This window comes from Agelaius phoeniceus, chromosome 10, assembly GCF_051311805.1.
Source record: "Agelaius phoeniceus isolate bAgePho1 chromosome 10, bAgePho1.hap1, whole genome shotgun sequence".
Classification (NCBI taxonomy): domain Eukaryota; kingdom Metazoa; phylum Chordata; class Aves; order Passeriformes; family Icteridae; genus Agelaius; species Agelaius phoeniceus.
This window is the reverse complement of record NC_135274.1, coordinates 21,698,610-21,726,533: the sequence shown is the minus strand read 5'-3', so window position 1 is coordinate 21,726,533 and position 27,924 is coordinate 21,698,610. Positions and strand designations below refer to the sequence as shown.

At 40.6% G+C, this 27,924-nt stretch overlaps 1 protein-coding gene across 2 annotated transcripts in view; it reads left to right on the top strand.

Annotated features, from left to right (window-relative positions):
* NAALADL2 (N-acetylated alpha-linked acidic dipeptidase like 2) overlaps positions 1 to 27,924 on the top strand; it is a 405,646-nt gene that overhangs the window by 91,797 nt on the left and 285,925 nt on the right. The gene's annotated exons all lie outside the window — the stretch shown is intronic.

Here is a 27,924-nt window from a genome sequence, read left to right as displayed (position 1 = left end):
GTGTTTTTGAGACCCTGTTTGTCCTGGTGGGTGGTGTGTCAGGGCAGAGTTTGGTTGCTTTGCTCCACTCTGGAAGGATTCAGGCTGTGCTTGATGGGATGTGTGGATTGCAGGAGCTGCCTGTCCTGCTACACAGGGCAGTCCCACACTGTGAGGTCCTTTGTAGCATATTATTGCTTCTCTGTAGGATATACATAGCTATATATCTTTATATATATATATATGTGTGTGTGTGTGTGTGTGTGTTTTACAGCTCTCCTGTTGTAGCAATCTTTAGTGATTGAAGATTCACTCATAAGATTCTTCCTGGCTCTTCTGTATTTGCTGGGGTAGAAGATATTTCAGCATTCAAGTCTTCGCTGGCTTGAAAATCCATCTCCATGTTAAATGACTGTATTTCATATAGTAAATTTGTTATAAAAGCTTACATATGTGCCTGGAATGCAAGCTGACCTACTTAAACTGCAGCCCTTCCCAGCTGTGCTAGATGGATCTAGAGATGTGTGTTCATCTTGCCAAAATCAAAACCCTTTTTTGAAGAGGTGCTTTTTCTAAAAGAGTAAGGATAAAATGGTGATTTTTGTTTTCCTATTTAGAGCTGATCAGCTTTAATTTCCTGTATTAGGTTTCTAGACTTGGTGCTTCCTAATGTGATCTTAGAATAGTAAGATTTACTTCTTAGTTGTGCAAGATGGAGTTAGTATTAGCATTTATAGCGTGAGCTCTCTTGCTGACAAACTTTCTTCATTCCCTCCCTCTTCCATTCTCCTTTTCTTAAGCTGCTTACTTTTGTCATGCAATTTTTCCTTTGCTTTCAATTATAACTACAAGATTCATCAAAAGTAAAGGTGGTAGAAATAAATTGTAAAGAGATTTTTCAGTCAAACAAACAGCATCTTTGAAAAGCTCTGGTTTAATTCTACTGTTCTCCTAAATAATCAAGTGGATCAAAGGGCAGGGGGATTTTTATTACATTTTGTGTACTCTGCATTACTGTCATTTATAGCCCCAGATTAAAAAGGACCATCTTCTGTGCACCACACCTTTATAGGAGTTTGTTGAATACAGAAAAGACCAAATTAGAAGGGACCAGGAGAAACTAATCCTTCTTATTTCCTACCTTCTGCAAACCAACTTCACAGTCATGTGTCTGCAGCTTTGGCTTCTGTGCACTCATCCTTCAGCTGCTCAGGTCTGAAGCTGCTGAAGCTTGAGTTGTTATTTATTTTCTACAGACCTATATTTTCATTAACTAGGCAGTATAAAACATTAGGAGTGAATCAGGAGGCCATTGTTGATTTTGATTTCTAACTTTTTTTTTTTTTTTTGAGGTTTGGTTGCTAATGCTCTGGGAGTGAAAACTGAGGAGCAGGAACTGATTAGAAAATGGAATTTAAAGGAACTTCAAAAATTGCATTTTGACAAAGCACCTGTTTTCTGTGAAGGGAAAAATACTTCTGTGAGGAAAGTGGTCTTGCTTCAGCCTTCCAAATCAGGATTTTTGAGAAGGAAGAAGGAGAGATGTTGAGTTTTCTTATGGTCATAAAAGGTAAAGCAGGTCACATTGTGTTACATTTTCAATCATGTCAGGACTGTTAGGTCTCAGAGAGACAGAACAGTTACCATAATTCAGGTATTGTGAAAATAATGTATGCATTGTTAACAAAACAACAAAAAATAATGAATCCTTCTTTTTTTCTGCATACTAATAAATTCCCTTGGCATGTGATTTTCTCACTCAGCAAGGGATTAGGGAGAGCTTGAACAACATGTCAGTCATTTTGCTGGATATGCTTTTGAAAAAGGAGACTGCTCCTCAGTGCAACCTTCTCTGGGTTCTGGAAGATGTAAATCTTAATTCTGTTCAGTCCACATCAGTGAGTTGCAGGTCAGAGTTGTGTTTTGGTGTTTGCTGGTCCCTTTAGTAATTACCTATTATTAATGCTTAGAAATAAATGGGAACAAATATATTTTGTTTCTCACTAAGTTCTAAGGAGGAGATGTTAGCATCTGTGTGAAGTTTTATACCACAGCATCCTTGCAACTGTGAAAAGGTGGTTAGCACAATTAGAGCTGGAAATAAAATGATGGAGTAGGTCTTTCCTGGGCTTTGCTCACTGCTCAGTGTTGTCTGTGCAAGGTCTCTGCTGCTGGCACTTACTCTTTTTTTAGTGCATCATTTGCGTAGACATTGAAAACTTTTCTCATAGTGGGTTTTGAGATGGTTATCCTTTCCGGTGTTTAGTCCATTTTAATTGTGGAAGAAAGTATTTTTCCCTCCCGTCTCCTGTTTTAATTGAGGCTGTAGCCTGAACAACTGCTTGTAATTTAGAGGCAAACCAAACAATGCTGTTCTGTTTGCTCTACCATTTTTCATGGGATAAATGAAATAGCCATGCTGCTCTTAAAAACAAACAAATAACCAGCACTAACATCAAGAAAACCCAAGCACCAACAATATACAAACATCAGAATCTGTGCCTCACTGGTTTAGTGAGGCAGACAGGATTGGCACTGTCCCTTTGCTCCCAGCACTCCTGCCATTACTGAAGGTGAAATATTTGTTTTTATCATCTTGTCAAAACAGTCAGCCCATGGTGCTAGACAGGTGGTCAGTGCAAGAAACTTTATTGTCTGCTTCTGTCCTGTGGTGCACTTTAAAATATGTGGTTATCAAAGGGCGAGTGTTCACAGAACTTGGATCAGAGTCATCTTAGCAATTGTGTAAAAGAACTCTGCATCATCACAGTTCTTATGTTTCAGTTCTGGATATTATTTTTATTATCTCTGCAATTTCATATGTAATAATTGTGTCTCATTATTCATATTTTGGAAACACTGGGATGATATTATTTAGAAAAAGCCAAACCAAACTCCAAAAATGTTTGTTTCTTTTCCCTTTGTAGAGTGTCTAGTGGGACAGAACAAATTACCAGTAAAGAGTGACAGCAGCAGTGTTAGCTGTTGGTGATATTGCTTTCTTTGCATTAATTCTATAAAAAAACCAATATTCTTGAGTAAAAGTGAGACTCCTGAAAGCCTTTGGGCCAGCACATAGAGGAAACCTTGGCTTTTCTGAAGGCTTTCCATTGTGAGGGCCTCTACCTTTGCAGATCTACTCTAGGAAGCTTGTGACAAAATTAATATTCTCTGCCAGTTCTCAGCACTATTGGTGGGGTGGGCTCTGTTTCCAATGATATAGAATTTAGGCTTACAGTCAGCAGGATGATGCAGTGATCTGCTTGCCATGGCTTCATGCACAGCATAACCAAATTTTCTCTTTTTCAGCCCTGATCGCTACAATCATGTAATTACATTTCTGTTCGCTTTCTGTCACATGCACTCTTTAGACTAAGAAATGTTGTATTTGATGTGCAGTAAATACATAGAATCATTTTTATTTTTTTTTTCTTTCTGGGAGCAGAACAAAGCCACTGCGTTTTCACACTTGGGTGTTTCTGGAGAGGGTTAGTGAATTAAGAGTTCCTCCTTTGGAAAACACTCCATTTAAATCATTGCACACAACTGAGCACAACAAACAGTTCTAGGAGAACATAAAAGCAAGAAAGCCACTTCTCACCATCAGTCATTGTTGAGAGAGAGAGTGTGAAAAATCTTGAGTTTCCGTCCTTTTTGCGCTATTCCCACTTGTAGTCTTCATTTCAAGGGAAGAAGTATTTTCAGTACTATCACTCTCATCTCTTGAATTCTTAAAAATATTTAAGAGTTAACAGAAGGTGATGTGAGAAAATGCTAGAACTGTAACTACAAAATCCTTCTGTAGGTGCTAAAAGCCTAAAATCAAAACCTTACTCTTGAAGGAAGTGCTGGTACTCAGTAGCTAAGGAGAGGAGTTATTTATATAGCCTTAGACTTCCATTTTCTTTGGAATGAGTAGCTCCCATTATGGGGGTGGAGGGACACCTCATGGAGTACAGCAGTGAGGGTAAAAAACTAATCATTGTGATTTTTTTCCATGCTTAGAAGTAATACCAATATGGGTTATTTAAGGATTTCTCTTTGAAGAGTTGGACAGTTTGGGTTTGGAGAGGGCAGAAATGCTTTAGGTGTTTCTCTCATCAGTTAATCATCAAATATATTTTACTTTGCAGTGCAGAAAGTCACTGATAAATAAACTTGCTTTTCTTAAGCATGTATTAAAAATAGAGCAACCCACACGTGTTTGTTTATAGGAGCTCAGTCCCAAATCTCTGACTTCCCCAAGTTTGGTGGTCAAGGAGAAGTTTCTGAACTTGCTCCTCTGCTGTCCCCAGGAATGGATTGTGCTACTTAGGTATCTCTTTTCTTACCTCTTTTCTTAATAGGGACCTGGTTGAAAAGCATGAATAGACATAGAGCCTTTAATAAAGGCTCAGTGTCTGTTCTTGCATGCTTGTTGTCTAGCAGCTGTCCTAACAGAAGCTTTCAGGAGACCACTTTGGTTTTTCCCTCTTGAAGTAAACACAAAGCCACCAAAGTTCTCTCTTACTCTTTTCTTTGCATACCAAAATAACTTCATTTAGTCTCTGTCCTTAAGCAGAGGAAGCTGCACTAGAACTGAAAACCTCCACCCACCAAACGGATGTTTCAGTGGAATGTTTCACTGGCACTTTCCAGAGTGAAACTCAGTGAATTAATTCAAAGATGATGTTCAGCATTGGAACTGGAAGTCAGGGAGCAGCTGGGGAGATTCCCCAGGTGTCTGCTGGAGTCTCACCCTTTGCACTGACCCTGAGCTGGCCAGGGGCAGCTTCAGCTCGCTGGCAGTAAATGACAGTAGGATGCACGAGCCTGGTGAATTGTAGGAAGCACTGACTGCACATTTTGGGCCATGAGCTGATTATGGGGAAATACATAGCAATAGCTCAGCTTGCTAACAGAGGTAAAATAATAAAAGGCCTAATTTCAGACCTAATTATATTTTTCTTCTCTCTTTGTTTTCTTGGTAAAGTCTTTTCTGGCTGTGGAGCAGTCGAATTAACCCAATTAATGTAATAGTCAGGCAAGAATAAAGCATGAGCATTTTCTTGTAAACTCCTTCATTTCTGTGAACCAAGTGAGAACTTCTTTTGGAATTTACTGCTCTGATGACTGGGGTTTGGGGGATGTCTGATTTACCTTCTATAGCAAAATTCAGGACATAAATATCTTTTACTTCAGCTTATGTGATGCTTACCTTGAGGGGTGGGGATGTTCTTACTCCTAAATGAGATTTTTGTTTGAATTAGCGTAGTTTGTTTCAGAAATTTTACTTGAAAAGTATGCCTTACCTAGCCTGAATTATCTTGAAAAGCTCATATTCTACTTTTTGCCCTCTGTATTTCTGTTTCAATACTTTAAAAAAAAAAGGAAGGAAAAACAATACATTTTAGTTTTAAAAACAGACTTAATTGCTTCTGGATTACAAAACTTTTCTAATGCTATTGATTAGACCATTTTGAGTGTAATCCAGATGGAGATTAACATGGGGAGAGCTAACTACCTCTTTTAAATTGCAGTTTTTTGTTACTTTAAAATAACGCTGTGTCTGCTCTTTGATTTTTGTCATTGGCAGTTGCAAATGTGAATGTTGAAATAAAACTAACTTTGAAGGCAGAGAGACAGGTGTCCTTTTTCAACAAATTGATTACAAAAGTATCAGACACCTGTTGTTTGATTTACATGGCAGAAAGAAGCAAATATTTTCTTGTAACTCAGTTGGGAGTGTGGCTGGATAAGATTATCTCCTTGTGCTGGAGAGGGAGCGTAAGACAAGCAAAACAACCTTTTGCTTGTTTAGAAGCCCTTTCTGTTAAACAATCAAAACAATATTGAAATTGCAGTCTTGAAGGAAAGCATTTTCCTTGAGGATAGTCCTTGGGAAAGGCACGGGAAGGGTGGGTTGGGTTTGAGGTTCTTTGCAAGGATTTTGCCAAGGGGCTCTGCGTGGGCAGCAATCGTTGTCCTCTTTGGTAGAGAGCTGCAAAGTTCCCATCCCAGACACTGGTTTGATAATTAACATTTAGATTTCCTGCAAAATGCAAATTCAGAGGTTCTTTAAAAGCAGTTGCAAACTTTCTGTGGTCTTTGGCATTTTGTCCCAAACACCTGCCACGAACCAGAGAGACCTGCACCTTGCAGCCTGCGTGAAAGTGAAAGGAGAGGGTGGGGAGCCCAAGAGGAGACAAAGCAGCCTTGCCCGAAGCACATGTTAATCAAAGCAGATCAAAGGATATGATGTCAGTTTATAGAGAAACAGGTCAGGCAGGCCCAGGTAGCTCAGGAAGCAGGATCCTGATTATTCCCAGAGGAAAGTCAGGTATAGGGTTACCGCGCCACGCTGGGAAGTCAGGAGGTCAGAACTTGCACAGCAGCCACGTCCCCTGGCTGGAGCAGCTCGGCTCCTCTCAGGGGAGTTTATAATTCAGTGGAAATGGGAGAGAATGCAGAGCCCAGTGCAGGGAGTGCAGCCCAGCCAGGTAAGCACACGTGGAATGCTGTGCTGTGGAATGCTGTGCTGTCGGGAGCGCCTTGCCCTGCCTGTGGGAGCTTGTTCTGCTGCCGGCTCTGCTGCGTGTCCACGCGAGGGGACTTGTCCTTGCGTGTGTTCTGGGGAAAGGAGGAAATCCACATCACTCATCTCTGCAATGCATCATTTAAAAAAACCCACTGCTTGCATTTAGGAGGGCAAGGAGAGGTCTGATAAGATCGTGTAAGCATTTGGCGCTGTACTGTCAATAAAGGTTGCTTTAAATTTAAGGTGATCTGTGGGTGTTGGGGTTACTGTTCTGTAGCTTTGTTAAACCTTCTGCAAATGCTTTTTGGGTAGGAAGGGCTTTGCACAACTACTTTGCACCAATTTCCTGCCTGTTGGATGTGAGCAGGGCATGGCAGATGCAGGGAGATGAAGGATGTTGTTTCTGTTTAGCATTCGTGCCTTATTTCAGCTTGTTGCCTTTGTGTTTTTTTCCTTTTGTGGGTTGTGCTGAGGTTACACCAACACATGCATGCAAAATAGCCCTTGTGGGCACTTGTGTGACTAACTGTAAGAACAGAGTATTCTGTCCTAGGTATTTTAAATTTTCAGTAGAATCCTGAACGCAACACTTCATAAATCTTGCTTAGTCCTTCTTTTGCAACATTAATGTCAAGTTTTTGCTTTGAGAAAGAATGTTTTCCCAGTAGCCCGTTTTTCTTTCAACAGGCTGTTTTAACATCCCAGAAAATATTATCATCCTGGGGAATTATTCCATTATTTTATCTTCTTAGCATTCAGTGGGTTTTTTCCCCTGACATTCAGCCCATGCTTTTCTTTTGCTTGACTTTACCAGTTTATTCCTGGCCTCTTTCTCATGCTCTGCATACAAGGATATAGCTTTGTGTCTGTTTTGTGTTTTGCAAGAATCCTTAAACCATTGTAAAATTTTCAAAAGGTTTTCTGAGAGTTGAAGTGGTAAGTTGCTAGTCAGTGACAAGATGTGTTATTACTTTTTCCTTGAAGTTATTCTTTATATGCATGCATGCATGTAATCCAGGGTTTCAAATGTGTGTCTCAGATTTCCATATTTTGTAGGGAATAACTCCATCAATGCTGGAGCAGGTTTAGTTCACAGAGAACTATTCCATTGTCTTTTTCTCTCTCTCTCTTTTTTTTTTCCTGTGTGTTAATAATTATGTAGGAACGATCCAGAAAATATATGGCAGCAAATTAGGTTTTGATCCATATTTTAATATTGAGTAAAGCAGCAGGAATATTCAATGCTGTACAGGTCTAAATGCCATTACAGCCATGGTAATGAAAGAATTGGTATTGTTTCTTCCTGTCTTCATTCAGGACCTGACTTGTGGTAACAGGGCTTTGCTGCTCAGAAGGTTGTTCAGTCAAACTCCAATCTTATTTTCTGCACTGTACATGAGGAGCTATTTCACTTCTGCCAATATAATCTACGAATAAAACTGATGGAAAATATTTTCAAGCACGTTGTATTTTATACAGGTCTTTTGGGAACTATGACTGTGATTCTGGCTTAATTTGTGCCTTTTCTCTATTAGCCTAAGTGAGCTTATTCAAATGGAATTCCTCTTGATTTGCACTAATGGAAATGGGACAAGAATTAGGGCTGCACAGTAATTCTGGCTTAAAAAAATATATTCCATGTGTGCACACATGCAAACACACATGCACACCCCCAGTGTCATTTTTTCAGTTGCCATCAACCTTATTTCCATGTGTGCTTGTTTTTAGAAACTGTCCCAAATAATTGGTGATTCAACTGGCATTTTTTAAGGAAAGAAAGGTGCAAAGATTAACATTACTCAAGATACCTGTCAAAACCACTGCTAGTGAGACAACTTCGGGTTCCTTTTCATGTTATTTATTTTTAGAGAACTTTGAGGCTTGTGTAAATTACTAAAGGTGCCAGATTGACAGCCCTGGAGGCTGGCTTCACTTATTCATTAGCAAAAGAGATACGGCCTGGGCAGCAGGTGCACAAACCTTCTTGCTCTGCTGTACCCATGGCTTCAGTTCTGCTGTGAAAAACCCCCGGTTTTGTGGATCCAGGGTTTCAGTCCTGCTCCCTCCTTGCCTTTCCCTGCAGCATTTCCTTCTAATGGTGCTGTGATGATTAGGCTGGAGCCCTAAAGGCCGCGCAGAGCCCTTTATTTGATTTCCCCAGCAGCCGTCAGATGGGGAAGGAGGCTCGGGGCTTACATAAGTCAGTAATTCTCGCCATCTGGTCAATCAGTGGATATAAGGTCACTCTGCCGTCACAGCGGTTTTGTTTTGCAGCAAGTACAGTAAGCCCAGAGAATAAATTAACTCCTGGTTCCGTCCGTTGTTGTTTTGCTGCTGCTGGCAGTGGTTCAGCCGAGGTGTGACAAGTGAAAAGAGCAAAGCTCTGAACAATGGGGCTGTCCCTGCCAGCCATGGATTGATTCCTGGTTCAGGCAGTGCACTGAGAGCCCTTCAGAAACGCACTGAAACTCACCAGGAGTACCTTGTACTTTTGGGGTGGTTTGGTTTTTTCCCTGTTTTGCTCAGTGTTGGGTTTTTTTGCTTTTAGAATCAAGATCCGTTCCCTTCACACGAGTTGTTGTTTTCACTCTTCCCGTGAATTAAGTACTGTTTACTGGAGAATGTGACAATATAAGCCCCACAAGATGCAATTACTGTAAATTTTAATTTGATGACATTGTACATGAGTTGTAATTGATTTTACACTGCATTGTGTCGCTAGATGATGGTAGCAGCTTTGCTGGCTTGCTAAGTGTGTGTAATCCATGCTTGCCTCTGGCCCACAGAGGAGAGAGCTGAACTGAGAAGTTCAAGTTAATGCAGCTTGTTCTTGTGGTTCTTGAGAGGCACAAGTAAGTGAGCAAGAATGAGGGGAGTCATATAAGCATTATTAATAAAAGATCATAGAAAATTTGGGGTTTCTTCAGGGCTCCCTTACGTGCTGCTTATTAATGTAACTTAAACATTTTTATAACTGGTTTCATTATATATATATATTTAATATAAACATATTATTAAACAGCTGCATTATTTCTAAAAGCAGTTCCCAGCAAGTTCAGATTCCCTCTGTAATTAATCTGGGCTTTGGATGAGCTCAGACTGTGTGTTCCTTAGGGTTTGTTCTTGTGTTCTGATGTTGATTTTTAGATCAATGGATATGTAGTTTCATGAAATATTTACAGACCAGGTCTGAAAGAAGCAGCTACTACTTTTTGCTGAGAGAGGTGAACGGAAAATATCAAGAGCCTACATAAAGATCCTGGCATGCTTGTGTGGAGCACTGGGAATTCAGAAGGGAATGTCCCAGAAAGCAAATTTCAGTCTCAAATGTCTTTCTTGCTTCTTGGCTACCATGTCTACCCAGCTTCCTAGGCTACATGAACAATTTCCTTTCAGGTTTGTGTTTTTGAGCAGGGCTCTAAATAATGCTAATGAATGCTGTAATCAGCTGCAGTTATTAACTGGGGGGTTCTCTAACAAAAGGTGGCAATTCTGAAGGTGCATTGTCAAAGTGCTCCCCTTGCTGCTGGATGACCTCAGCCCTGCAAGTCGAGGTTTTCTCTCTGGACAGTTACTGACAGAACATCACCAGGTCCCTTTTTGGCTCTTTTTGAATGATAATAGCAAGGGTTTCCTGTGACAGCATTTCTTGCACAGCTTGGCTCTATTCCCCAACCAGGTACAGTAACAATAGGTAATTTAAAATAATTCGTTTTATTGCTGCCTCCTGTAGATTTTTGACTTTCATTTCAAAGTGGTGAATCTAGAAAGCTGGAGAAGTATGTTCTGATCACTGTCCTGGTGCTGTGAAAAGTACAAGATTTAAATAGTCCCGCAGAGCCATCAGCAGCTGGAACAGCACAGAGCACTCTTTTTTCTTCAGCTGAAGTCATTTGAACATTTTCAGGGTGCTTTTAACTCTTTTATCACAGGAATACCTGGGCTTTTTTAGCTTTCATTTCCCAGTTCATATGTGCTCACAAATCAGGAGTTGAGATTTCAGTTCTGCACAAATATTATCACTAATATAAGCATATTAAATCTGAGAAAACTGCATAAATTGAAGCATGAGAAGAGGGAATCTGTCTGCAATGGTGAGAATTGACCACAAAACTGGATATCAAGCCCAAGACTTTCAGCTCCAATCTGCTTGGTATTATTATTGTTTTGCTGTCACAATCCTTTCCAGTTCTTAAACTGGAAAGAATTTTGCAGGTGATTGCATCCTAATGTGTGTGCCTGAAAATGAAACAAGATAGCAACATCTTGCTGCAATAAGTAAAACTGAAATTGAAAACATAGTAGATGTACAGCAAAAGGATTATGTTTGCAAAGTGTTTGAAAACTTTTCCTCATAAAGCTGCTTTAACCTTTTGAAATTCTACCAAATGCAGCAATGAGCCCTTGTCAGCAGTAGGCTCTGTCAGCTTCAGTGTTTGCCACACTGGGGAAGTGATCCAAGGGAAGTTGTTGGTTTTTCCCCCAATACATCATTGTTCAGTGTGTGTGGTAAGGGTTATGTTTGTTTTGGCTGCTCCTGCACCTCCTTTTGTGAAAGTCACTCACTCACTGGAGAAAAGCAAAGAGCGGAGGCTGGCGCGGGGGGAATATCAATGTGGTCTGAGCAGCTCAGGCAAAGGAAACCTGGTGTTATGTAAACTTCTTATGCAGATATGAACTGCTTCATAAACTAAAGAGTGCTCTGCATTCATAGCAGGCCCTGACAAGCTCTCTTTTTTCCTCCTTCTTGAAGTACTGGAAGTTTTCTGGAAGTGGCTGGAAATTTTTCTGTCTCTCTACAGGGATTTCATTCCATAGTCCTAGTGGAAAAGGTGGTGATGGTGAGAGGTTTTATTTTATTTGTATTTTTCCTTTTCTTGAGAAAAAACAGCATCTCCACTGATCATCAGCACAGTGGAACAGTGTCCTAAATGCTATCATGTCTTGCAGTGAGTTCTTGAGATGTGTTTTTTAAAGACAAGCGAGGTTGGGTTTTTGTTGCAATGTCATTCTGATCCAGGTCTTTAGAATTTATTTTTTCCCTGAGTGTTTGGTTTTGTGTTGGGGGGTTTATTTGGTTGGTTCTGTTTCCCCCCTCAAGGCCCAGTCTCTTAATTAGTCTCCTGGTTATGTGATATATTGAACTGAGACTAATAACTGCAAAACTGTTCATTTTGCATTTAGTCAGCAATCAGAGAAGCAAGAAGGATTGACTTCACGTACATCAGGAAAGTAGCTGGAAATCATTGCAAACCAACAGTGAACTTCAAAGAGATTTATCATCTTCTTCCCCCTTGAAAAAATTGCGTGTTCTGTGTAATGTTGGGGCTTTTCACTCAAATTTTAAAATTCTGGGTTTTTTAGAGTCCACTGTCATGTTTCAGCTGTGGAGAGCCACAGGTACCTTTGGGCCTGCCTGGTACCAAGGATCAGCTCTCTTGGAGTGTTGCTGCAGCTGCTTCTGTCTTTTTCCAGTTTCATGTTTCTGGCTACATTTTGGTCATATCCTGAAGCTCTCTTAGCATTCAGAAGCACAAAAAGCATAAGCAAAAGGTAACTAAATCCACCCCTGTAGAAACAGTTACAGAAAGTAGAGCTGTGCTTTTTAGCCCAAATGTTAACTCTGAATCCATAGTGCTGGGCATAATAGCTGGCTTTGTCAATTTATATATATATTCATCTTTTTCTTCAAGTAGTGCTTTTAAAAGTGGCATTTCTGCTGTCTGTGTATGCTCAGATTTTCTGTGCCTTCATAACACAATTAAGTTTACCACATTTTATTCCTGCTAGCCTTGCAAAGAGGGACTGAGTCAGACTGTATTTGTTCTTGTGCCTCATCAGCAGAAATGTTTACCAACTTTCTAGTTTTGCTTTATTTGTGAAAATGCAGTGAATGGGGTTACACTGGTATCAGGAGGGTTTAATTTGGTTTGTGTTGTTATTAGCCTTGATTGAGACACAAGCAAGAAATAATCCAGTTACTCTTCCACTGCCCAGGGACAAGTTTTTAGGGCTGATAGCAAATAAATGCATCTCTTTTCACTTATAAACCGAGTGTGTTTGGCCTGATAGTTCCAGCAAAGCCAAGCCATGGGATGGTTGTGCAGGATTGTGCAGTTGGAAGTGCAGTTGTCCTTGATCAACTCTGCTCTCGTCTTCTTTGCTCTCTGTATGCCTTGGGTAGAGGAAAGCATAGGCAGATTCCTGGGGTTATAAATATACAGCCATTCCCATGTGGCAGTAAATTTAATTTAAATCACCATATATTGCTCCAGTGACTCTGGGACCTGGCACCCCTCCATGGAGGAAAGGCACAGTGAGCTCTGAGGGACTGAAATTCAGTTCTCTGGCACTTGATGGGCATGGTGGCCACCTCCTGCAAACTGGAGCACAGCTTAACTGGCAGATAATTACATAAACCCTGTCTTCTGCATGCCTGTACAACAAAATGTTTGTAACTCCTGCTTTCCTCGTACAGAGAATTCTTTCCTAGTTACTGTTTCTATACTTACCAGATTACATGAAGAAAGCATAAAATCCTTTATATTATCCATAAACATAATAACAAATGCTACACTATATAACTTAGACTTAGTCAATAATTCTAGACTTAGCCTGAGGGGCTGAAGAGAAAATTATTCCTGTTACAAATTTTAATTATGCCATAAACTCTGGGAAATAGCTATTGATCTTCAGCATCTGGCATCAGAAATGTCGCCTGCTTTTTCTGGTTATTTAGTTTGTCAGTAGCATTGTCATATAGGATAAAAATAAAAAATGTCACATGAGATGAAGATGCACCATATGCAAATGAGAATATTTTGGTTTGTTTATGTACTAAAAATATTTTATTGCTGAAGAGTTTTTTGTTTCTTACCAGATTTTTTTAGCTATCTCCAGAGAAATTTGCATTTGAGATGCAAGAAAGCAAATTCTAATTCTATCAAAGACTTTTTCTCACCATGGGATGCTGTAATGTGTACAGTGTGTTTCTTGTCTTAGAGGTACATTTAAAATTGGAATTCAATTAACTTCTCTGTTGTGGAAGAATTATAATTTCAAGGACCAGATGAGACAAAGATGCTGGAACCTTATTTCTGCATTTGTTTTCTTAAACCAGGGCTGTTAGATGATGACTGTTAGTGTAAAAATTTTAGGTCAGACTTAAAATAGTAATGTAGAAATTGTGATCTGCTCTGAAATCAGTGGCTCTGTGGCACAGTGAGCTCTTGCTCAGATGTTGCAGAGGAGAAGGAAAAGCTTTTAAGAAGTTTGAATTTCAGAGCAGGATGTACTGAGAACAGAACTAGAAATGCTGACCACCTTTCTAATCCACATTAGGCCTAGAGCCAAGTGTGGTGTTTGGTGGTTGGTCTGCATGGGATCCACGAGGTTTGGTTGTAGGTGATCCCCCAGAAACAGTTCCAGGTGACTGGAAATAGAGGCTGTGCTCCAGTAAAACTCGAGTGCAGGTGTCCTTGTAGGCAGGGTGACATAAAGCCCCTTTCTTTTCCCATGTCCAGAATGGTCTTTGAGAAGGCACTGCTTTGAGGCACATGAGAGGCAGTTTTCCCTGGCCAGGAGAATTGGAGCTACAAAGGATGAAACTGGTTGGAGAGCTCCAAAGATCTGGCCCTTGGAAGGACAACTGAGGGCAGCTCACCATAGTGACAGGAATAACAGAGGCTCTGAGCGCTGAGCAGGTGCCTGGGGGGCCAAAAGCACTTTGTGCTTTCCCTCCAAATGTCTGAGGCAAGGAGGGAATTGTGTGGGAATGTGAGAGAAACGAGTGCTGCTGGCTCAGTGCAGAGATGCAGTGAACCCAGTCTTGGTGCCAAGCATTGCTGTTAAAAGGAGGGATGTTTGTAAAGCTGTACCACAGGGTTAGAAGGAGCTCTGTAAAGGAGACTCCCAAGAGCTCCCCTGAGAATTACTGTACTTGTCTCCCAGTTACAGCAAGGGATGGGAGCACCTCTGTCCCTTCCTGCTTGGTAGTTTTACATAAATTTTTACCTTCTTTTCTTCACCCTGTGGTGAGCCATGTGTTATGATACACAACATCTGAAGTTTCTCAAACTTTGTGTGCATAACTGTGACCTCTTGCAGAAGAAGTAAACTCAGCAAAGTAGGACAAAGCTGACTTCAGAGGGGCAGCTTGTGGCGGCTGCTGCCAGCTCTTCAGCAGGAAATTTCTCCCTCTAAGAGTATCTGCCAGTGGCGAATTGATGCTCAAACCTCCTGGCTGACTTGACTCAGCCTGGCTTTGAACAAAAGGGATAGAAACAAATACCACTGAGGCTTGCAGGCATTTGAGGAGGCCAAGCTGACAGGTTGCACTCCAGCAGGTAAACGGAAGCCTATTAGGAGCACACAGAGACAAAATGTGTTGTGTGAGTGTCAGGTGTTTTTTGGGATGGACCTCAGTGAGGCAGACAGCTGTGGCTGTTTCAAGGACACGGAGCAAACGTGTGGTTTCTGAAGGATTTCTGTGGCAAGTTCTGACTTAAATGTTTTCATGTGGAACTGAATGTCTAAATCAAAGCTTGCATCTGTGTTCACTTTACAGAGCAGGACCGAGGTGGCATCTCCATCTGACTGCAGAGCCCTCTCAGCAAATGTAAAACACTGCACTGTCCCCAATTTTGTGTTCTCTGAAGAGCCCTAGCAGAACTTGAATAATACTTTTTTGTCTGCTTTCGTTTTCTAAAAAAGAATGAAATGTGTGAAATGTGTGCAGTTTTCACAGGGAAAAGGAACCATTGAAATGCCTAGTTCTCTCTAAAAGCTTCCAGCAGCTTCTGAACCCAGACCTGCAGTTACCCTCTAGCCATTTATTTGGGCCTTGTACTCCAGGAAAGTTCTGCCATTTATGTGTTCTTCCATTTATTTTGGTGGCAAAGGGAAGCTCAATACCTTGAAAAATGTGAGCTCTAATTTTTATATACCTGGATTTTTCTGTCTATTGTTTCTGGCTGGCAGGTCAGATTAGTACTGCTGCCGTACGCAGGAACTTAAAATTCATGTTGGTGTGTCACTGCAGTTACTACACTCCAGCCACCACACCAGAAAACTATTAACTTTCAGTTAATGAAAACAGAAAATGTTTTATAATAAACTGTGAAATAACATAATCATCTGCAAAAAGTGTAAAGATTTTATATTAAAAAGCAATTAAACTTTGGGGGATTTTTGTTTGTTTCTTTTTAACAAATTGTAAGACATGCAATTAATTGGCTTTTGCTTTGGAGGGAGTTTGTGCTTGCTATAGCATGGTGTCTGCTCTAACAATAGATGTCTGCCACTGAATTTTGGGATGTTTACATGCAAGGAGAGGCCCTTTTTGATAGGGAGACAGTAAAGTGGAAGCTTGCACCCATTAAAGCTCGGTGTCGTGTTGTACTCCGGAGACTCAAAGCCACAGATGGGCTAAGGAAGAAGGACTTGTCCCAATTTTTGGTTGAACAACAGATTTTTCTCTGTTGGCTTGGGTTGCCCTTTGTGCAAATAACTTGCTTCACTTTTTCCCCTCAAGCCTCATTTGAGATCAGCAGCAGGAGCTGCCCGTGCTCTGCAGGCAGCACAGGGTTAAACTCCGTCAATAGCTCTCAAGTGCCTTTATCTAAGGAAGGTAAATACCATATCGATATCCCAAGGACTACTGACAAGTGCCTTTGTGGCTTTAATTGGCTCAATTCTAGCAGCAGAGGAGAGTGTTCAAATGAAATGGAAAAAACCCAAGGTCTCCTGTGCAAAAGGTGGGGTTTGAACGAGCTTAGTTAAAAATCAAAGAGGATGCGTAGAACTCCGTGAAGGATGGGAAGTGAAAGGCTGGGAAAGAAGGAGGAGCAAAATGAATGTGATAGTTTGCCCAGTAAACATGGCAGCATCAGCCACTTTCCTTTGCACTGATAAAAGCCTCAAATCAGGGAGGAGGTTTCCATCTTCCCCAGGGTGTTCCTTGTCTCAGGACAGACCTTCCCAACGCCCATTTGGCCCTACATCCCAAATGCCATGGGCACGGTGCTAATAACAGGGTTATAAACCAGGCTGGAATGTGAGTCTGGCTGTAATTTTGTGTGTTCCCTCCATGCTGTGCCATGTGGAAAATCCAGGGCAGGTTTCTGGATGAGGGAGGGATTAGTTCCTTCAGTGCCCAGTGGACAGCAGTGAAGTGAGCACTTCTTTTTATCTTGTGCTTCATAGTTCAGTGTCAGTCTAAGTAGCTCTAAGCACACTCCAGAGGTGATCCAGAAGTGAAAGGTTCCCTTTAATCACTTCAGTGTTGTTTCTTTTTCTGCTTTATGGCATTTCCTCCTCCTTTTATAATGCAGATATCTGTTTGCTTCGTACATGAATTCTCGAGTATTTCCTGGGATTATTTTGGGAGGGTTTTGTAGGTTGGTTTGTTTTTCTTTTTTTTTTTTTTTAATGAGGATGGAAATTTATCTAGCATAATGATTAGGTAGCATAATGATTGACTCATGGATATGCTAAGTATTGAAAGATTTCAAACATTTTGGGGAAAAAAATCTAGTCCCTTAAATTTACTTTAATCATATATCCCAGATGCAGTCTTTCTTAAGTGTGAAAGCTGAAATTCGGCTTGGAAATGCAGTGTATTGCTTTGTTTATTCTGAGATCATTGCATTTTGTATTTTTAAAGTAAGCTGTATCCTGCAGTGTTGGATGTCTTGGAGACAGCAAACAGCAGCAGGTGCTGACATCTGGCTCTGCTGAAGGTGGCTCTGCACACCCTTCAGGGCCACCTCAGGGGCCCATAAAGCAGTCTGCCCTCAGCACTGCACTCTGCACACCCTTCAGGGCCATCTCAGAGGCCCATAAAGCAGACTGCCCTCAGCACTGCACTCTGCACACCCTCAGGGCCATCTCAGAGGCCCATAAAGCAGACTGCCCTCAGCACTGCACTCTGCACACCCTTCAGGGCCATCTCAGAGGCCCATAAAGCAGTCTGTCCCTTACCACTTTACTCTTCACACCCTTCAGGGCCATCTCAGGGGTCCATAAAGCAGTCTGCCCTCAGCACTGCACTCTGCACACCCTTCAGGGCCATCTCAGGGTCCATAAACCAGTCTGCCCTCAGCCCTGCACTCTCCAGCTGAAGATGAGGGATTCCAGGTTACACATCTGGAAATCCTGTCCCAGCCGTGCGTGGTGGTGCAAGCACAGGAGTTGATTGATCTGTGACCTGAAATCCATCTTGGAGGCGCTGGGAGCCTGGTGGTGGGTGGGGATGTGTGCATGCACAGGCACTCAGTGATCTGGCTTTGCCTACAGCCATTTCCCAGAAATCAGGAGCACTCAGAACACCCAGGACCTCCCAGAGATCAGGGCAGAGACAAATGAGCAGAGCAGCGAGCGAGGGTTGTACCACACTTGGTGCACGTGTTCTGTGCTTACACACACAGGAGCAGTGGTTAAAGTTCACCATTGTTTATACACTTAGCTTCTTACTGAATTCACCTTTAAAAAACTTAGGGTTCATGTGTTTTGCCTTTCCAATACATGGTTGTACTCCTAAGCTAGGAGGTGGTGGTACATCCACAGGCAGTAATTGTATTATTTCTCCAGGCACCCACCTTGGTCAACAAACCTTTCCTGAAGAGAGTCTGCAGAGGTGGAAGAGGTGTTTTTATTTCTTTAGATCTACCCAAAAGCAAGAGAAAAATCAAACTGATTCTGAGACCAAAAGGAGTCTTAGTGTCTACATATATGTAGCCTCAGGGTATTGTGTTCCCTGGTTTCTTTTATTTATGTAAAATTGTAGATTGTAGCTTTATTTCTGTCTATTGCTTTGTCTTTAATGCCAACCAAAAGGAAACATTTTGCTGGATTTAAGGTTTGTGTCCCAGTTCTGCAGCATGGATGGTTCCTGCTGTGCTCCAAATGAGTGAGGATAAGGTCCAGTAAAACCTGGCTTTTGTCTGTTTGTCAGCTGTTGGGTTTAAGAAACTTGGATTGTTTTGGTTTTTTTCCCCCCTCTGAGTTTGGTGTCAGCTGCAGCCATTTGAACTGGATTGCATCTTTTATTGCAATTACAGCAAAGCTATAAGATGCAGGAAAGAAAAATCACCTTCATATTTCAAAAGAGATGTTTTGTAAAAAAAGTAAAATAAAATGTGTTTTCTGTTTATTCCGAAACAGATGTTTTTTAAACCAAATCATGAACTTGTACTCAGATTTAATTTATTGTTTAATTTTGTACCAGTCTTTAGTAAATAAACTGCCTCGGGAGCAAGTGAACTGGAGTTTTCTATATGCTGAAGTCTTGGAATGAGGCTTCTTTCAGCAGAGTTCAGCATCCCAGGAAAAGAAACAAAATTGCTGATGAAGCAGGCTCATGTATATATATATAGATATTTGTCAGGGTTTTAAAAATGCAGCAACCTCAGTTTGCAGCACAACTCTGGTAAAGTCTGAGTAATTGAGTTCAGTCCACATCAAATCTCAGTCTTCAAAACTCAGGCTTTTAAAAAGTGGAGTTTGTGTTGGTTTTTTTTTTTTTTGGCTGTGGGACTCTGGCTGTGTTCAGGCATTTCATCCTCCCTGCCTGTGAGTGCAGACAGGTCCTAAGTGGAGGCAATGAAACCCAGCTGGTAACTTTAAATTATTTCTGACCAGATGTGAAATAGCCCACTGAAATTTTGTGATGGTCATCTTCTTTTCCTTTATGGAAATTCTTAGCTGATAAGCAAACACAAATCTTTGAGAATGAGGGTTTGAACTGAACCCAAGCTTTAAAACTTCTCCTGACTTGCAGTAATTTGCTTCAACAGATTACAGGCATTATAAGCACAAATATACGTGTTTGTTTTTGCTAAGTTTTTTCTCAGTCTTTTTAACAAGTTTGTCCTGAAAATCAGAGTCTATTTGAATTCTTCCTCTTGAAGACTGCAATAAAATCGTCTGCATTTCATTTAATTCACTTTATCTTGTTTGTATTTCTCATTCAGAATTGGAAGAGGGAGTATCCAGTCCATGCACTGACCCATGTCTGGCTTTCCAGGGAAAGTTGATTGTATATATTAAAAAAAGGTCATGTTTATCCTGTTGGAGTGCTTCTGTTTGACAGGCTGTTTATAGCAACTATTTTTTCTTGTTTTCTGTTTTTTTTATGGCATATGTGGGCTAAAAGTTGTAATTGGCCATATTTTCTGTTTTGTCTTGGTTTGACTTTGGGATTTGTTTTGGGAAGTGAATGTTGAGGTCTTTGAATAGGCACATCTGTTGTGAAGATGGAAAACTGATAGAGGCATGATTGCTTACTGTAATAGGAGAAAATTAAAATCCTGTATTCCACGGAGCAGAATAGGAGCAGAATGCTGAGATAGCCCATTTGAAAAAGCAGAATTTTAAATGTTCCTGGGTTGTTCAGTTATCGTTTGAAAACCCCGTAACCATGAGGCATTGCAGCCATTTTAAATTACTAGTGTATAAATGTTTAAATTATGCCAAGTATAAAGATAAGCATTTCTATTATACTTCTGAATTTGGAGATCATCAGTAACTTCCTATTCTTCATAAAGTTCAATTTCATGCAAGAGTAACTGGTGTTTTCAGCTGCAGTCAGTGATGCTGGGGCTCTGCAGGGCTGTTGGGTGGTGAGGGAGAAGGATCCAAAGAGAAATAATTTAGAATAGCCTATGGTTGATTTACTAAGGTCATTGTGACAGTGTATCCATATCATGTTATTAAACACAAACATCATCATATTAGTCATTTTATGTATAATTATGACTGTATAATTACTCTGTTTTTTATACCCAGCTTTGTGCCCCATTAGCTTTTAGTCTTAAATCATTAAAGGCAGATTTTAACTTCCGTATGAATATGAATGCACTTTTTACTTAATAAGGTCAGTCTTTTTAAAAAAAAGCTCAACATCCTGCAGATGTTGCCTTTACCCATTATTAAAGTTTCCCTTTTTCCAATCAAAACTTAATATTTCTAGACAGTTTATCTTTTTATAATTAACTGAAATTGGGACATAGTGAAAATGTGTTTATAACTACTGTATTAGTCCTATTTGAAATTATTGTCTTCTTTCCCATAATGAATCAAATTTCTAATGATTCTTCCTGCTTACTAATTTGCATTGCTGTCTGGCTGCCTTGCATGTAATCAGAGAGAGTGAACTGCTAATAGATCACCAGGAATCTGTCAGGAGCCCCAGTGTAGCAGTGTGAGCGTGCCAGGGTATGGAAATACCTGGAAGTGATGGGCTCAGCCCATTGGGGGCTTCACCCCTGGTCAGAAACACAATGACTGGCATCTCACAACCTTCAGGGGAAGATGCACTAACCCAGATCTGTAATGGGACTTGGTGCTTATCTAGGAACCCCCTGCTTCCTGCCTGGCTTGGAATGCTGCTCTCATGCTGCAGTCCACCAGTAAGCAGCAGAAATGTGTTTATTTGGGTGGGAAGTGTTACAGAAGTGCCTGGCTTTGTGCTGCTGTTGGTTTCCATTCACTGCGTTCACAGAGGGCTCTGACTTGAGGTGGAATGCTCTGCATGGTTAACTGCAAAAATGACATTTGCAGCCAGTGCTGAGAAAACCCAGCTGGGAGCTGGACGCTTCCTTTGGTAAGGACTTCCTACTTACAGAAATAGTACAGAATACAGAATAGTTTGTGAGTATTAAATATTAGCAAAAAGACCAATGATGAAGTGCTGTATTCTTGACTTCCTTCCTGTGCTTATATTGCCAAAAACCTGGTCCAGTGGAAGGTGTCCCTGCCCATGGCAGGGGGTTGGAACTAGATGGTGTTTTAAAATTCCTTCCAACCCAAACCATTCTACAGTTCCATGCTTCTATGATTAATAATGGTTCATGCATTAAAATATTAAATAAGTTGTGTTAAAATTATTTAATTTTTTTGGTTGAAGCCCAGAGACTGCGCAGAAGTTAGAGGGATGATTCGGTCTTTATCCAATACAGTAATTAAACCCAAATTTAAAACAATAATTGACCATTAATCTTGGAAAATACAATTAAAATTCTGAGAGAAACAACAATAAAATGTTTTTTCTGGAGTAAGGATTCCCATCCTCTCTGTGCATTTCCAATAAAGAATGAAAGGCGTAATGAATGTGGAGAAAAGAGAAAGAAAAATTGATGATAACTGAGGTTTCTGTGTGATTGCATGGCATTTGCTGTCCAGTTGGGCTCTTATAGCTATGAAGCATGGTGAACTATAAATATTTGGAACAATCTGAAGTTTCCAAGTTCAATACTATAAGGAAAAAAATATTAAGAGCTGCTAATCCTTTTTTTTGGCTGGTTTATTTTCCAGAATTGAATAATCGAGGGAGAAGAGATTGCAGCATTCAAATGATCATAGAACCATGGACAGGTTTGGGTTGGAAGGGACCTTAAAGCTCATCCCACACCTTGCCCCAGGCCAGGCTGCTCCAAGCCCTGTCCAGTGTGGCTTTGGACACTTCCCTCCATCCCCACCCAGGCCTGTGCAGGTCTCTCTGGCTGCCACACCACCAGTGAAGAAAGAACTTTGAGTGTTTTCACCCATGTGGTTTTACCCTCTTAACCAAGTGTTAGACAGTGGGATGAAAAATGACTCCTTTGCTATTTCCATTGTTGCACATATCACACAAATGACAAAGCCTTAGCTTGTCATTATTTCTTACAGTTTAATCTTGCTTTTGGCAATATCAGGGTGTTAAAATTATGAAAGCCTATTGCATTCTTACTCTTCAATATTTTTTTTTCATTTTTTTTTTCTAGCAGATCCTGAGCACTATTTGAAGTTTGAAATATGTCTTTTAAATCTGTCTGGTAGGCATGTTGCTGTGTCCTTTCCTTCCTAACTTTTGAGCCAGCCTGGCTGTTGTGTTGGAGAGGGGAAAGAGAGAGGGGACTTTGTCAAAGAAGCTTCATAACCTGATTATAGAGATGATTTTCCTACACTCCCTGCATTTAGGGGAGTGTTAAACACTCATTAGGGCTCTGAAGTGTTCTTCTTTATGAACCTGGCTGCAGCTGGCATTCAACTTTTATGTTCCATGTTTTGATACAGTAATAAAAGTGTAAATTACAAATGGGAAGATTCTAGGAGCAGGAATAACAAACAAGGTAGTATTATACAGTTCCTTTCTCAGGCAAAAATTTTTGTTCTCTTTCCCTGTTCAGAGAGAGAAGCTAATCCTACCCAAGGCACTTTTGAAAGTGCTCACAGAAGAGATTATTCCACAGGGACTCGACTTGCAGTTACAGCTCAGAGCTAATGTGACACCATATATTAAAGTGCTGTAGCTCCACTGAGCTGCAGCCCAGTGGCACCTGTCTGTGGGAAGGACAGGTGCATGATTGAGAGGAGTTTTTCCCTCAGTCTGAGCCTCAGGTGACACATCTGGATCCTAACAGGGATGTCAGTGATCTGTTGTCACATTAGTAATGCATCAGGGCCCTGGAGCCCAGCTCCATGTGTCCCTGCAGGATCCACACTCCTCACACTCCCAGGATGTTGCACATTTGTGGCAGGATTGAAACCCAGCGAGTCTGTGAAAGTGAAAACCCTTTTTTCACCCTCCTCCAGTTTTTCCTCTTGAGTCGTGTTTCGTGTCAGGTTCAAGATTATTTCAGGTTCTGTAAGTACTGTAAGGAGTCAACTGCTCAGTGTTATTTTTAACAATGCAGGGATCTACTAAGCCTCCTGAAACACAGCCAGAGCTGACATACACCTTGTAAATGTAAGGTTACTACAAACCCTACCATCTCAAGGCTGTTTTTATTCCAACACCTACTTGCCTGTTCAAAGGTCACTATGGGCTGTGCCTCTCTTGAGAAAAGTGTTTCGTGCTGGGTACACAACATTACACAGAGTTTTATTCAAGAGGTGCTGATAACAGACTTGATTTGCTGGTTTGCTGGATGCTGGATCATGTTTCCTGCTTTGCAGGCCCTTCAGAGTAGAAATTGGTCTCATTTACTTCAATTTAAATGTTAATGATCCTCTTTCTCTCAAAGCAAAGGGAAATATGCACAATCACTCTGGAAATAGAGATATATTCTCCTGACAATCCTGGTTCTAACTTTTTTATAAAAATCCTTTCAAATACTTGTTTTACTACTTGGCATTAAACTATTTCTTATGTCGAAAACTTTTGAAAGTCATTGATCAGAGTTTAAGATTCCAGACCCAATTTGACAATATATGAAGACAGTAACATGAATAAAAATAGTTTGCTTTTGTTGTTGTCAGGTTCTTTTTCTAGCTCTGTAGTAGTTATAGAAACTCCCAAGTGCTTTACAAATTTTGGGTGTGGAAATGTCAATATTGTTATCAAACATTCAGTGAACTTTTATCATCCGCTTTATTTTGAAAACTTTACCCATCTGCTTTTATATAATAGCACGTTTTAGAACCCTTACTTAAAATATGTGCAAAATCTGCTTAAAACCCATGTGCCACTACAGTAGCGAGCAATGCTGAGCTTCATTTCCAGCTAAGTGTGTACTTGGAGCAGAATCAGGTGTATGTGATACAAACTGGTGGGCAGAGGAGGAGAAATGTGTGGCTGGGAGATCACAGGACACCCTGGCTGGTTCCTCAGCACTGCCTGGGGGTGAAACCAGTGTGAGGGCATGGAACACCAGCGTGTTTAATGTTCTGCCACCCTGAAAACGTGACAGGGACCTGCAGAGGAGCAGAGGAGCCAGAGTTTCACTGGTCCTTCTGAATCGCTGGGAGTACCAGGCTCTGTTCTGTGCATTACAACAAAATCCCCTTGCAGAGGCGGTGCTGGAAGGGGATGCTAATGGGTACCAGGGATGTTTTAAAATCTTGATAGCAGGCTGGACAGGCTCTCCACATTAATGGAGCTGATGAGAAATTAAGGACTGGGTTCTTCAAAGTATTGAGAAAAATGCTGCTTTTCTCTTCCAGGTGGCTGTTAGTGCCTCCTCTTTTCTTTCCCTTTTTCTTTTTCTCCCCTCTCCCCCAGAAAACAGGGTGGGGGTCAGTTTGTGGTCTCCAAAGCTGCAATCCCAGCCTCCATCTCCTCTTGTTATATCCATGTAATCAAGAACTGAAAAGTTATCAAGGAATCACGATGAATAAATTTAGATGAATGTTAATATGAAAACAAACGATTTACCCAGTCAGGGTGCTCCTGTGCCTTTCATGTCCCTCCCAATTTTTATGTTGCAACTTCATGTTTATTTTGCAAGGCAGAGGGAGGATTTTCCCTCTCTCTGATGAAGTGGTTTGTAAAGTTAAGTCATTTTAAGTTGTGTGCTAATTCACTAAACAGTTTCATGTCTACCATCTCATATACAGGAATGCTTTGTGCATTTTAACCTAAGAAAATGCATCTGTTTCCTTTTAAAATGGAAGCTGGTTCTGTTTACATTAGCAGCTGAGGTTGCCATTAATTTTATTTTGTTGTTCAAATATTCTCAATAGGCAAAGGTGTCTATAACAGCTATAATTACATCACTGCATTTGCTGCTTGGAATATTGTTTATTGGCTTTGGATTAGGTGTCTTAATTACTTGATTGCTGTATTTTGGATTTGGATAAATGTCTCTTCATTTTTGTGGCATTCCAAGTATGATTAATATCTGCAAAACATATTGAAGTCATTAGGCTTTAATGTTCAAAATTGTACTTTTTTTTTTGTCAAGATGGAAGAAAGTGTCAATAAGAAAATAATTTTCATTTCAAATGAGTGCTCATAAATATGTAAAAATTAAAAAGCAGTGAATTGTTTTTATGAATTTTAATGGCTGGCATGGTGCTGCATTATGCTGAGAGAATGAGTGGCATAAATACAGTAGTCTATTAATTCATATAATTTCTGTAACTCATTTCATGTGTGCTGGTTGTGCCTGTGTGCAGCCTAGACAAGCTGTTGTCGCACACATTGTGAATCTTTTCCCACAACATTGAAACTCATCCACACTAAACTGGAATGTGGTGGCAATTTCAATATCACTGATCAAAGCTGTAGCACTTCTTTGTAGAGCTCAGGGAGGGGAGGTTTCTCTGTCTGCTGGGTGGTGTAAGAGAAAGGATGGAGCAAGTACTGAGGCATTTTAATGCTGTGTTGGCATTACTGTGGTTTCCTGGTGCCTTTTAACTACATCAAATTATTCACTAAGTTAAATAAATGTTAATGTAGAAGTAATTGAGTACATTTATACAGCCTTACCTTTTGGTAACATTTCATTTTGCATCTCCCTTGCTGAAAGGGATGTAGGTAAAGGAGAAGTTGACAAAGTGGTATTAATGCTGTGTATAGTTAGTTTTCTACATCTGTGCTAGGGGTAGAGCATTGCACATGGTAACAGGGTGAATTAGGGGATGATACAAAGTGTGGAATAGTTTTTAATAGACACCAGAAGACAGGAATTCAGTGTCTTCCTCTAAAATCTCAGATTTTTTAGAGAGCGAATCATGGTGTTTGGGGCAGAGCAGGATGGGGGGTATAGGAAGGTCACAGTTGTATCTTTTATTAAAAGAAATAAATTACAAATCCTCATTCAAGCGTTGCTGTGGCTTCAGAAGTAGTCAGTAGGTTTGGGAAGCCCCACGTGCTGGGCTGGGGAGGTGATGATGGACCCAGCCTCAGAGAGTTCCTCCAGCACTGCAGAAGGAGCGGGCTCAAAGCAGGGTCCTGCTGAGAGGAGCTCATGGCAGAGAGAGGAGAGGGGCAGCTGAAATGAGGCCGTGGCTCAGAGCTGGCAGAGATGTGTGCAGCCTGGTGGCCACACACCCAGAGTCAGTGGACCCATCCAGGGGTTTTTGAGGGTAATAAAGAAAAGCAAAACTGTCAGCCTGAGTTTGCTGTACTGGAGAGAAAACTGACTGAACTGGTGGGAGAAAACTTGCAGGGTCAGTAACTGGGAAACCACATAGAGCTTGAGTGCCCAGACCCATCCTCAGTGAGATTTGCAGGAAGATTAATTACTAATAACTGATTGGATGCTAGATGACTTCCCTACCAACACTTTAATTAACTGCAATTAAAATTGTCAGTTTGGATTGAACTTGGTACTGATGGCTTCCCGCAAGGTTTTATCACTTTGTAAAGGTACTGTGCCTTTTTGATTAAAAAAATAACTTCCTGTGAAAAAAGAAAGACCAGAAAAATTCTTTGTCCAGCTGCTTTTTATTTTATCTATCTTTAATGTGAAAATTAACCTTTGAAAGGTATCCAGCTTTTGCAGAAAGCAGAAGTTCCCTTCTCTGGTGTATTCAAATATGCACAAATGGGCACTGCAGAGCAGGGAGCTGGAAATCAAACATCCTGTCACAGCTATAAAAGGTTATCACACTCTGTTGTACAAGACCTTTGCAGAAGTTATTTTATTAAAGTATTAACTCAAGACAGTATTTAAGATTATTCCTAACTTCAAAGGTAGTTAAAATAATATATTAGAAATTGAGTCTAAGCACTGATCTATGGGTTTAAATCAGTAAGTTGCTGAAATCAGAAGACCCAACAAGTTCACTAACTTTAGTTATCCCTGAAGATAAACCTTAATTTTTTACAGTTGTGAGGAAGTGCAGTCTGTGCTATTTGGTTGATTTAAATAAATCAAAATTATGTCCCCAAAAAAAATATTCCTTTTAGAGAAAAGCTCTTGATTCCCTCCCCTCCTTCCTGTGCAGTTCAGTGTTGGGCAGCACCACAGGAACATTTCCAGCAGTGGAAGTCACACGTAGATCCAAGGCTGGTTCATCTGGCAGCAGGCAGTGTGAAGGTCCCAGGTTACTCAGAGTTTGTGTACGTGTCTCCACTTCATTTCACATGACATGATGACAACATGCCTCTCAAAACAAATTTGTTTCACTGGAATTCAAATTCAGGGGGTGCAGGAAGCTGTGGTGCCCAGGAGCGATGCTGGTGCATAACCAACTGCAAATATTTTCCAAGTATAATTCTTTCTTTTAGATATGTTCATAGAGAAGTGTGTCTTTCACTTTAGAAAAACCTTCAGTGTTCTGTTGGTTGGTCATACAAAAATAGATGTGTTTTCATTCTAGATTTCCATTCAGTAAAGACAGAAGTCAGTGGCCTAAAGGCATTTGTTTCTTCCTGCAGCAAATTTTAAGATATGCCCTTGATTCTTTAATGTCTTCTCCCAGGATTCTAGCTCACTCCTTAAAACAGGTCTTCCTCCTTGTCCTCTTAATTTCCTTTATGCAAATTGTAACCCATAGAAAAACAGCAAATATGCCAAAGAGTCAAACAAAACAAATCTGTGAAGAAAATCTATTAATAAATGGAAAACTTCAATAGATTTTAGAAGTGAGACTATTATTTTCGTTACACTTGTGCCTATTTTTGTTTCCTGAAATGGCTAGGACTAATATCAGAGGTTACATGCAGTATGAGTACACTTGTGGGGTTTGTTTTTAGGCAAGAGAAAGCTCTGCAGCTTGGA